This window comes from Hylobates moloch, unplaced genomic scaffold (genome assembly GCF_009828535.3).
Source record: "Hylobates moloch isolate HMO894 unplaced genomic scaffold, HMol_V3 SCAFFOLD_3, whole genome shotgun sequence".
In the NCBI taxonomy this organism is placed as follows: domain Eukaryota; kingdom Metazoa; phylum Chordata; class Mammalia; order Primates; family Hylobatidae; genus Hylobates; species Hylobates moloch.
In genome coordinates, this window is record NW_026652278.1 from 176,978,005 (window position 1) to 176,990,767 (window position 12,763).

The 12,763-nt window shown below is 37.5% G+C and overlaps 1 long non-coding RNA gene across 1 annotated transcript; it reads right to left on the reverse strand.

The window, feature by feature from the left end:
- Positions 1 to 877: 877 nt before the first annotated feature.
- LOC131383154 (uncharacterized) lies at positions 878 to 7,759 on the reverse strand. Its single transcript, XR_009212986.1, has 3 exons — positions 7,451 to 7,759; positions 4,110 to 4,202; positions 878 to 3,289 (listed from the first exon to the last, which is right to left on the reverse strand). It is a non-coding gene; the product is annotated as an uncharacterized LOC131383154 (long non-coding RNA).
- Positions 7,760 to 12,763: the final 5,004 nt, after the last annotated feature.

Sequence of the window (12,763 nt, forward strand, 5' to 3'; positions counted from 1 at the left end):
CACACACAGGGAAGCACACACAGGGAGGCACACACACAGGGATGCACACACACAGGGACACACAAAGGGAAGCACACACACAGAGAAGCACACAGATGGGGATGCACACACAGGAACGCACACACACAGGGATGCACACACATGAACCCTACATCAAATGACACTGATTCTGTAAAGTAAGCATGAGGCTGAGAATCTGTAAAGCTATTTCCAATGCTTCAAATGATGCGAATATGCAACCTCCTTTGAAAACATATATAGATAACCCTCCATTTGGATTTTTAATATATTATCTTAATTTCCATTTTTGTTAAGAGCAGCAAAAAATATTTGCGACTATCAAGAATGGTTTACGTCACAAGACTTTAGTAACTAAAATATATGATCTATATTTCCATTTATGTGTCTCAGTCTTTAAATGTAGCGAAATATGTTGTAACTGAAGCTCTGATTTTGCCTCCTTGTCAACTGTGATTTAACAGTAAGGGGCCTGCTAGCTGTGGGTTAGCATGGAAATTAACTCACCTCGCAGGCACTTTCCAATGAAAAGAATTAAAACACAAGTAGTAGGCTGAATATTTAGTTCATTAGGAGCAATACTGTTTGAAATTCCTATTCTTTAGTTTTCATGACGACTTGACTTATTTAAAATATGGTTTAAGAAAAATTGACAAAAATATTTAAATGTTTTCAGTTCACTTAATTCATGTTAATCTTATAGCAAACAAACTCCTTGATTCCTGGAGCAATTATTTGCTCATTGCAAATATTTGAGTAGATGTTAGATTATAGTTGGCATTTCAGTTTTTTAATTTAATAGACATTTTTTAGAAGAGTTTAGGTTTACAGCAACATTGAGAGGAAAGTAGATTTCCTGTATACCCCTCTGCCACTAGACATGCATAGACCCGCCCTTTAGCCACGTCCCCCCACCAGAGTGGTACAGTTGTTACAGTTGATGAACCTACTTTGACAGGTTATTTTCACTCAAAGACCATAGTTTACATTAGGTTTCGTTGTTGGTGTTGGACTTTCTATAGGTTTGGAAAAATGTGTAAAGACTTGTTTCCGCCCTTAGAATATCAAATAAAGTACAGGCATACCTCATTTTATGGAACTTCACTTTATTGTATTTCTCAGACATAACGCTGTTTTACGTGTTGAAGGTTTGTGGCGATACCATGTTGAGAAAGTCGAAGGTGTCATTTTCCCACAGCATGTGCTCACTTTGTGTCTCTGTTTCATATTTTGGTAATTTTCGCAATATTTCAAACATTTTCATTGTTATTGTATCTGTCACGGTGATCTGTGATCAGTGATCTTCGATGTTACTACTGTCATTTCTTGGAAGTGCCACAAACTGCATCCATATAAAATAACAGAATTAATGAATAAATATTGAGTGTGTTTCAAATTTTCCGCCAGTCTTGCCCATTGTTTTTCCTCTTCTCCGGCCTCCAAATTCACTGTGACACAGAAGTATTGACATTAGGCCAGTTAATAACCCTCCAGTGGTCTCTAAAGTGTTCAAGTGAAAGGAAGAGTCACACATCTTTCACTCTAAATCAAAAGCTAGAAAATGATTAAGCTTAGTGAGAAAGACTCCTTTAAAACTGAGATAGGCTGAAAGCTAGGCCTCTTGTGTCAGTTAGCCAAGTTGTGAATGCAAATAAAAAATTCTTGAAGGAAATTAGAAGTGCCACTCCAGTGAACACACAAATGATAAGAAAGTCAAACAGCCTTATTGCTGATATGGACAAAGCTAATGGTCTGGATAGGAGACTAAAATAGCCAAAATCTTCCCTTAAATCAAAACCTAAGCCAGAACCAAGCTCTAGTTCTCTTAAATTCAATAAAGTTTGAGAGAGGTTAAAAAGTTGAAGAAGAAAAATCTGAATCTAGCAGAGGTTGGTTCATGAGGTTTAAGGAAAGAAGTCATTTTTGTCACATGAAAGTGCGAGGTGAAGCAGCAAGTGCTGATGTAGAAGCTGCAGCAGGTTGTCCAGAAGATCCAGCTCAGATCATTGATGGAGGTGGCTGTGCTAAACAACACATCTTCAGTGAAGACCAAATGGCCTTCCGTTGGAAGAAGATATCGTCTAGGATGTGAAGAACTACAAAGGAAAAGTCAATGTCTGGCTTCTAAGTTTCAAATGACATGTTGACTCTCCTGTTAGGAGTTAATGCAGATACTGATTTTAAAGTGAGGTTGGTGCTAATTTACCCTTCTAAAACTCCCGAGGCCCTCAAGGATTATGCTAAAACTACTCATCCTTTGCTCTGGAATTGAAACAACAAAGCTCAAATGACAGCATTCCTGTTTGCAGGATGATTTACTGAATATTTTAAGCGCACCATTGAGAGCTATTGCTCAGAAAAAAATTTTCAAAGGATTACTGCTCAATGACAATGCACCAAGTCACTCAACAGCTCTGACGGCTCAGTGAAGATGTATTAGGAGATTAATGTTGTTTTCATGCCTGCTAACACAAAATATCTTCTGCTGTCCATAGATCAGGGAGTAATTTCAAATCTTAATATTTAAGAAGTATACTTCATAAGGCTACAGCTGTCATAGACAGTGATTTCCTTGGTGGGTGTGAGCAAAATAAATTATAAACCTTGTAGAACAGATTCACCATTCTAGATGCCATGAACGCTTGTGATTCAAAGGAGGAGGTAAAATTTCAACATTGATGGGAGTTTGGGAGAAGTTAATTTCAACCCTCAGGGATGACTTTGAGGGGTTTAAGACTTCAGTGGAGGAAATAACTTCACATCTGGTAGAAATAGCAAGAGAACTAGATTTAGAAGTGGAGCCTGAAGATGTGACCGAATTGTTGCAATCTCATTAGAAAACCTGAACAGAAAAATAGTTGTTTCTTATGGATGAGCAAAGAAAATGGTGTCTTGAGATGGAATCTCCTCCTGGTGAGGATGCTGTGAACATACCTTTGAAATGAAAGCAAACGATTTAGAATATTTCAGAAACTTAGTTGATAAAACAGCATCAGGGTTTAAGAGGATTGACACTAATTTTGAAAGAAGTTCTACGGTGGGTTAAATGCTCTCTAGCAACATGGTATGACACAAGGAAAGTTTTCATGGAAGAAAGAGTCCATTGATATGGTAAATTTCAATGTTGCCTTATTTTAAAAAATCGCCAGCCTTCAGCAATCATCACCTTGACTAGCCAGCAGGCATCTATATCAAAGAGTTTCTTCTTATGGGTGAGCAGATGAAGTGGTTTCTTGAGATGGAATCTACTCTTGCTGAAGATGCTACGACTCTGCACAAGCAAAAAAGTAGGACACTGAAGGCTCAGATGATCATTAGCATTTTTAAGCAATAAAGTATTTTTAAGTTGTAGCATGTACAGTGTTTTCCAGACATAATGATATTGCACACTTAATGGACTACAGCATAGTGTAAACAACTTTTATATGTACTGGGAAAGCAGAAAATTTGTGTGACTCATTTGATAGCAATATTTGCTATATTGCAGTTAACCTGAAACTGAATCCACGATATATTCAAGGAATGTTTGTAGCTCCACTGTCCTAAAATCTGCACTCGCTGCACACCACCTATTCATCCCTTCATTCTCACTATTCCCTTGGCGCCTACTTGTCGTGTGTGTGTGTGTGTGTGGGACAAAGGGGGAGAGGAAGAGAGAGAGCGAGAGAAAGAGTACTGTGTTTCTCTCTATGTGATGTCTTAGTAAACTCACTCACTGAAATCTCCAGATGAAATGCTAGGAGATTGGAAAATAGGAATTGGATGGTGTGGAGTTGAAAGTAGAGAACGTCGATGCATGATCAAGAGTTACCTCAAAAAGAAAGTGAAATGGGAAAAGCCTTACTTTGAATAAGTTGAGGCACAGTGGGAGGAACCGTTAAATCAGGACAGAAATAAATGGGTCTTAAGAGGTGTTTTGAATGCTTGATTTTCATGATGGAGCAATTTCAAGTGAAATAAAAATTAGCACGAGCAAATGTGTCAATGAAATTGTATTAGGAAAAAAATCACTAATTACCAACTTGAGATCCTCCACAAGGGCTAACCCGAGAATAAAGTATTACTACTTTGCTGTGCTTCACACTACCTACCTCACAACCAGAAAGGGAAATGTTTTAAAGGGACCTCCTCTGTACTCCACAGCTGAGCTTTGCTTCCGCGACTAGGGAACTGCTTGAGCTGACCTGAGTATGAGATCAAACATGAAGATAATAAATTGATTGGAAGCGGAAAACAAAACAAAACAAAACAACAATAACAGCAATAAGGTAACAGTCTAACCGACTTGACATTTAGATACAAGTTCCTAAGGACGGGATGCTTAATGATATCAAAATGATGTGACTAGAGTTCACAAAAGGAATTATAATCTGAAGCATTGACACACTAATCAAACAGATATAAGAAAAAAATTTTACTGTGTTAGTGAATGGAAAAATTTGTAATGGGGAAAAAAGCAAAAGGCACAAATATCATACAGGACAAGGACGTAACTTAAATTGATCTGCTATAGGACATAGGGATAGACTGTTCTCAAGGAGACAGACATCGAAAATACATCTCAAAGTCAAGACAGATGGAATCTGGTTAAGATAAATGAGATAAAATTGTAGAAATTTAGGTTAATTATAAATAAAATGAGCCCAGCATGGTGGCTCATGCCTGTAATCCCAGCACTTTGGGAGGCCGAGATGGGCGGATCACAAGGTCAGGAGATCGAGACCATCCTGGCTAACATGGTGAAACCCCATCTCTACTAAAAACACAAAAAATTAGCCGGGTGTGGTGGCGGGTGCCTGTAATCCCAGCTACTCGGGAGGCTGAGGGAGGAGAATGGCGTGAACCCAGAAGGCAGAGCTTACAGTGAGCCAAGATTGGGCCACTGCACTCCAGCCTGGGCGGCACAGCAAGACTCTGTCTCAAAAAAATAGGCCAGGCGCGGTGGCTCACGCTTGTAATCCCAGCACTTTGGGAGGCCGAGGCGGGCGGATCACAAGGTCAGGAGATCGAGACCACGGTGAAACCCCGTCTCTACTAAAAATACAAAAAATTAGCCGGGCATGGTGGCGGGCGCCTGTAGTCCCAGCTACTCGGAGAGGCTGAGGCAGGAGAATGGCGTGAACCCGGGAGGCGGAGCTTGCAGTGAGCCGAGATTGCGCCACTGCACTCCAGCCTGGGTGACAGAGCGAGACTCCGTCTCACAAAAAAAAAAAAAAAAAAATAATAATAATAATAATAATAATAATAATAAAATAAATAAATAAAATGACTGAAGAGACCTATCTGAACACAGGATTAATTAATATGACCCCTCAAAAATAAAAAGTGATTTTCACAGATTAAATACAACAAAATTGATAATAATAAAACTTTGTATTCTAATGTTATGTGATATATGATTTTATGTTAATGATAACGTAGTGAGATTAGAAATGGAGAGAGCTCACAGTAACCCTTACAAGCAAAAATAAAAACCTTTCCTGGTAAAATTCTTTAAGTTCAAAAGAAAACCTTCAATAAAAGTGGTTACTTTTCTTTTTATTATTTACTTAAAGATTACAAAGTTGGCCGGGCGCGGTGGCTCACGCTTGTAATCCCAGCACTTTGGGAGGCCGAGGCGGGTGGATCACGAGGTCAGGAGATCGAGACCACGGTGAAACCCCGTCTCTACTAAAAATACAAAAAATTAGCCGGGCGTGGTGGTGGGTGCCTGTCGTCCCAGCTACTTGGAGAGGCTGAGGCGGGAGAATGGCGTGAACCTGGGAGGCGGAGCTTGCAGTGAGCCGAGATTGCGCCACTGCACTCCAGCCTGGGCGACAGAGCGAGACTCCCTCTAAAAAAAAAAAAAAAAAAAAAAAAAGAAAATATAGGCAAATGGTTGTGATAGTTGGAAATTGGTAAGACATTCTTAAGCAACATATAAAATGCAAAGCCAGAAAGACACACATTAAGATAATTAGTAACATGCAAATAAAGTTTTTAATTGGTAGAAGATAGCATAAACAATATCAGAAAATAACTGCTCAACTATGAGACATTGTTTTCTATGTATATAAAATAAAAACTTTTCTAGAATTAGTGCTGAGATCTCTCCAACAACATTTATATTAAATAGCATCATGGTAACTTAACTGTAACATCATTTCTCTAGTCTTAAGCCAATCTCATCCTATTATTCAAGGCTACAGGTCAGCCATATTTTTCACGGTCCCGACTTAATTCTTCTTTTTAGATTCTCTCAAATTGCAATGGTCCATCCAGCGTTATATTTAACTTATTGACTAAAGAGTGTATCACTTCATTACAAATTATAAATACTAAACTTCAAGAAGATTAACCAGAGTTCTATAAATACCATGCAGACATTAGTTTGAAAATGTAATGCAAAAAGAGTTATACAATTCTAGATTTATTAGAATCTAGAATCTTTTACAAATCTGTGTTTGTGATAAACATGGTAACGAAATACATAATTATACATATGGGGATTTTTCATGACTAAAAGGCAAAATAAATGAAGCCACTTTAAATGTACCAAGATTGTTATTATTTTATACTTGAAGCACATTTCTCAGATACCTTTAAATCCCATGTCAAGCCTCAAAATGTTCCCGAAGAGGGCCATGAACATGTACACTTAGATTCTCCGGCAAAATCTTTCTCCCTGTTTAGTTTCTCCACGTGTAAATTACAAGAATGACTATAACTACCTGTGCCTTAGAAAAGTTATGAAAATAAACGGAGAAACATGGCTAAGTAGAGAAATAAATAAATGGAACACAGTGTGTATTATTTGTATTCTGCTTCAGCAAGAATGCAGTCTCTTTCCTGAACGTTACATGGCAGGTATTCTGGGAATTTGGACACACAGAAGTTTAAACAAAGAACAGAAAACACAAATCTTGAGAAACAATAAGTCCAATTAGGACAATTAAATGCATTTAATGTGTTCTTTTTTTAGAGTATTTTAAACATATCTCACGTTGGTCATATTTGATACTGTAGACATTGTACAACGTGATTATTCCTTTGACAGAAGCAGGAAATGCTGTGTCTCTGGGAGGAGTTCAAGATCATTTTATGTGTCTTTTTTCTCTCTCCAAGGTCATTTTTATGGTTACAGACTCTAACGTAGCTTATGTAGTCCATGGAATGTATACATTTATATTTTCAGCATGGCTGCCTCATAGTAAAGACGACTTAGCAAAAATGAAGAAGGAAGGGTTGAGGGGGAGGATTTGCGAATTGTCAAGTAGCCTTTTTGTTCTTTTGGAAAGGGATTTTCATTATGAAAATTATGATACTAAAGTAGATATATTTTCATAGTAAGTTTAACATATATTCTATAATTGACCTCTATATTTGACTTTTTATTATGGAAAATTTCAAATCCATACAAAAGTAAGCAGAATTGAAAATGAACCCCACGTACCCATCGCCCAGCCTTAACAGACACAACTCATGGCAAATACGGTTTGTTTGATATTTCCACTCAGTCCTTACTCCCAGGCATTGCGGCTCTTCATCGGTAGATACTTCATTGTGCATCTTTAAAAAGATAAAAACTGTTTAAAAAACATAAGCACAGTGCCACTGTCACACTGAAAAAGGATTAAAATGATTTCTTGATAAAGTAAATATCTAATAGGTGTTCACAGTTCCATATTTGTTTCATATTTTATTGTATACACCTTCCCTTCACACGGACAAAATGTTCAATCTCTTTGAAGACAAATCCAACTAAAGCCCACACATTCAATCAGTCTAAAGATCCCTCCGTCTTTCTCTCCACATCCCCTCCACTCCTGCACAAACACCTGTAATTTATTTGTTGAAGACACTGAGTCTTTTGTTGTTTTGTAATTTTAGTCTGGATTTTTTTTTTATTACAATCACTTTTTTTAAACATATTTCTCTGTCCTCCGTATTCTGTATAAATTGGTAATTTGATCTGGAAGCTCTTTCACACATTTATTTTAGGGGATATTTTGAGTAATATACTTTTGAACAATTTGTTCATTCTCCTTGCAATGCATGTCTTTGTGCTTGGAGTATCTTTCTTCTGACATGTTCTTTTAGACCAGCAGTCCCCAACCTTTTTGGTACCAGGGATGGGTTTCGTGAAAGACAATATTTCCATAGTGGGGGCGGCGGGGAATGGTGGGATGGTTTCGGGATGAAACTGTTCCATCTCAGATCATCAGGCAAAAGATTCTCGTGAGGAATGTGCAGCCTAGATCCCATGCGTGCACAGTGCACAATAGGGCTTGGGTTCCTATGAGAATCTAGTGCTGCTGATCTGGCAGGAGATGGAGCTCAGGCCGTAATGCTCGCTCACCTGCTGCTCACCTCCTGCTGTGCAGCCAGTTTCCTAACAGGCCACAGGCCAGCACTGGTTCACAGCCAGGGGGTTGGGGACCCTTGCTTTAGACCCTTTCACCTAAGTACCAAAAAAGACACAGTGATTTTGTTTAAGGAGTCCTGAATTTATTAGAATATTAGAAGACAGTATTTTAGACACTAATTCTTAATGTCAGTTTTTCCACAGATTACTTTAAGTTTTGCTCAGGTGCTTATATCTGTAACCATTACATTAATTGAAATATGTGTAGCATTATATCTCAGAAAGAGAAAAATATTAATAGAAACAATGAGACAATGGATCATGCACTGAAAAATAGATTTATGTGAAGAAAACACATTGATCTCAAAAAGGACTTTCTAAGGTTAATTTTTTCCTACTTAAAAAAAATCGTATTGTGAAATAAAGAAACGGTATTGTCAGGGTTGGGAAGAATTATAAGTTTGGATCATAGACCTTTCGATAAATTACTAACATGAGTAAAGTTTAGGTTGAGTGCCCCAGAACTGTCCTTTTTTTTTTTTTAGCTTTGAGATGTAGTCTTACTCTGTTGCCCAGGCTGGAGTGCCGTGGCACCATCTCGGCTCACTGAAACCACCACCTCCCAGGTTCAAGCAATTCTCCTGCCTCAGCCTCCCTAGTAGCTGGGATTACGGGGCCCTCCGCCATGCCCAGCTAATTGTTTTGTATTTTCAGTGCAGATGGGTTTTCACCATGTTGGCCAGGCTGATCTCGAATTCCTAGCCTGAAGTGACCCACCTGCCTCAGCCTCCCAAGTGCTGGGATTAGAGGCGCGAGCCACTGCACCCGGCCTGCAACTGTCCTTTTGTCCTTTGGGGAAATCTTTATCGTTTCCTGTGCAACGTCACCCCATCTTCTCCTTCCCTGTGCAGCGTTACCCCATCTTCACCCAGACCCAAGGCCCAGCCTCCTTTCACTCCTCTCCACTGTCCATCACTCCACTGAGATTTCCCTTTGTGTGACAACTCGTGCTACAAGCTTTTTGCCACTGTCTTTTTCATAGAAAAATCCATGCTCTTGTTCCTTATTTCATATTTATCTTTCTACTCACATAAGATTATACTAATCATTTCTTGAAGTCAGGCCCTTAACAAAGGAGTAACTAAAATGGCTTTCAGACCCTGGAAATACCAGAGAAGGCTTTTTGCCTTTCGCTTTTTTTTTCTTTATATCAGCCTATCTGTCCTGAAGCAATATAAATGGCCAGCATTGTTCACGTACTCCAGCATTCCATTCACGCTTATAGATCTGATATTCGGAATGAAAATCCCGCTTTCCCCCCAGTCACTTGATCTGTAAAAGGTGAGAGGAAACTTCAAAGTGATTGCACTGAGCTTCTGTGGCTTTTACACGGATATTAGAGGAAGCTGATTAAAGGGTGATAAGTACTTTCAAAGTTTCAAATGTGATTTCTATTCTAAGCCCATATTAGTAAGTCATTTTAATATACTGAACAAAACTACAGATGTGGCTAGAACAAAGAAACATTTTAGACCAAAGCTCATGTGTTTATCCAAGTGCCAAATCCCTTTGGCTGGACTATTTGTCCTTTACAATGCCTGTGATAAGGACCAGAGTGTTTAGAATAGGACATTTATGTGACGAGTCTTTCACAATTAATTTGAGCTTAGCCACACCAAACATAAACCATAATAGTATTCCTGGAAAGGAAATGTATAACCATCACAAATACCAGAATTTTTAAGACAAAATAGTTTAATCAGAGTCAGGGTATCAAAAACACAGAGAGAAAAGTTGAAAAATTCCCCAGGGATTTAAAAATAATTTGTTCATTTGGCCTGCAAAAAAAAAATGCACTTGTTCTGAAATTCATACATGCCAACATTATGCCTAAAATACAGAAGAAATAGAAGAAATGAATCGAAATCCATTGACTCTGTAAAAATTGAGATGACACTGGCTGGATTGACTGTTAAATATAAGATTTTGGTACTTATCGGAGATGATGGTGAGATTAGGACTAAAATGGGACAATAGAAATATTATGGGGAAACGTTATATTACCTGAAGTTCTGAAATAAAAACATTTTGGAGAACATTAATCTGGCACAAAATTTTATGCATGTTAATGATAAAACGGCTTTTCAATGTTAACTTACTGGAAAATAAAATATTCTGTTTGTGCATCAGTGGTTAACGGGTGTCATGAGGGAGCTGTTAACCTCTAACAGATAGGCTGCAGGTCATCTGAACGCAAGCAAATCCCATCTAGATCGTGGAGAAAGCAGGGTAGTGGGAGGAATGGCACCATAGAATTAAATGTTAAATGCTTGGAAAACTAAATAAGACAATAATTCCTACAAGCTCCTTTCAGGTGAGAATCCAGTTACGATACCATTATTACGAATACATTTTCCTTTTATTAAATGGAAATAATTTTAACGAAGCAGTGCCTTTCATTTTGAGCCTCATCGTGCAGCTTTGTGCAAAGTGGCCTAGGGTGTCAATAAATAGGAACTAAACGTGAGTATGTTCTTGAAGGCCAGTGAGATCATCTAAGTAAAGAAAAGGCAGAATGTTGGAAATGGTCATTTTATGATAATGATTAAAATGGTAACTTTTAATTATCCACACTCCCTGCGTATTTAAGAAGCTAATTCCTTTCAAGAATTAGGCCTTGAGCCACAACACAATAAAATATAAAGCTCAGTTTGCTTTTTCTAGTAAATTACAATGGACTAGAATGTAATATAAGCCAATATTTAAAAAAAATCAGTTATGTTGTCTTTCTCCAGACCTGCCAATCAATCACAGAGAAATAGTATGTATTCTTCTCTCTCTGATTCCATTGAGTCTAGATAGTTTTAAAGGCATTTACATTAGATCTTCAGGGCTCCATACAAGTTTAAATAACTTATTTGCTGCCACAAAAAATTAATTTCATAGATATTCTAAGTAAATGTCCATGCTTAAACAGCTTCACATTTTTCTCTTTTTCAATGACTCTAATTCTTGGACAAAACTTATTTCTCTTTACAAATTCATTTATGCATTCATAAAAATTCAAATATAAAGTTAAAGTTTGGGATATTTTAAAATTTTCTATATCTTATAATTCAGGGCAGATGTTATGGAAAGTATGGAAATAAGCACTTTAGCCAACAAATTCTCCAAAGCAGCCATTCTACTCTGTGTATTTTCACCGGAGCCTGTGGGGAGTTCCAGATCAGAAAACCCGATTTATCTGTCATTGCTGTTGTCTTGGGGAACCAGGATCTTTTGCAAGTTTAAGACCCAATGAACTTCTTACATTTCCCCAAAGAAATAAGATTGAATTTTATGTAAATATACATCCAATGACATTTAAGCTTACCTCATGTGCCACAAAAATTATAAACTAGGGTCAAACACAGATATTACTTTTTAAAAGGGGATACATATTCAAAATGAGCCAATACTTTTTTCTCAGAAAAATAGCTATTGCAGGAGAATTCTAACAAAAAAGATAAGGTCTTATTTCTTAAAACATTAACATTTAGACTAGGAAGCATCCAAGGACATCTCAGAGACAAGGGCGGCTCACCTGAAAGGTCATTCTACTGCCAAGTTTTGGATTACAATTGAATTCAGCTTCTGACCCCAGAAATGAAGATAAATGGTGGACTCTCTGCATGATGTTAACTTATATTTTTGAAGAAAGTCTTGTTATTCTTTTAAACTTTGTTCTGTATAGTGCACTGGCTCCTTTAGCGTGTATCTTAAATTAGCTTGTTTATAATATTCTTTCTCTCTCTTTCCCTCTCTTCCTATTAAAATGAAAACAAAGTACTCTGAAAAATTAGAATGAACTACAGCCTCATTAATGTATATGCGTGTGCATATTGCATCTGTGAATGAAAATTTGTAATGAAAATTAATTGAGAATTTAAGATGAATACTCAGTTCATTATTACTTTGGTTTTAGCTTTTTTTCTAGAATCTCCATTTATAGACATAATAATTTTCTTTTTACAGGATACAGTCTGATTTCTACCATTCTCTTACTCTTAAAAAATTATTCTCTCAAAGGTCAATAATGACATTTTAATTATCAAATATAGTGACTGTTATTTTCATTGATTTCCTTATTATTTTCATTGATTACTTGCAGCGTTTGAAACACTTGCCTTCATTCCTTTTTGAAACGTGTCTTTCTCTCTTTTCTTTCTTTGTCCTTCCTTCCTTCCTTCCTTCCTTCCTTCCTTCCTTCCTTCCTTCCTTCCTTCTTTCCTTCCTTCCTTCCTTCCTTCCTCCCTCCCTCTCTTCCTTCCTTCCTTCCTCCCTCCCTCCCTCCCTCCCTTTCTTCCTTCCTTCTTTCTTCTTTCCTTACTGCCTGTCTTTAGCTTACTAAGGGCTTAGAAA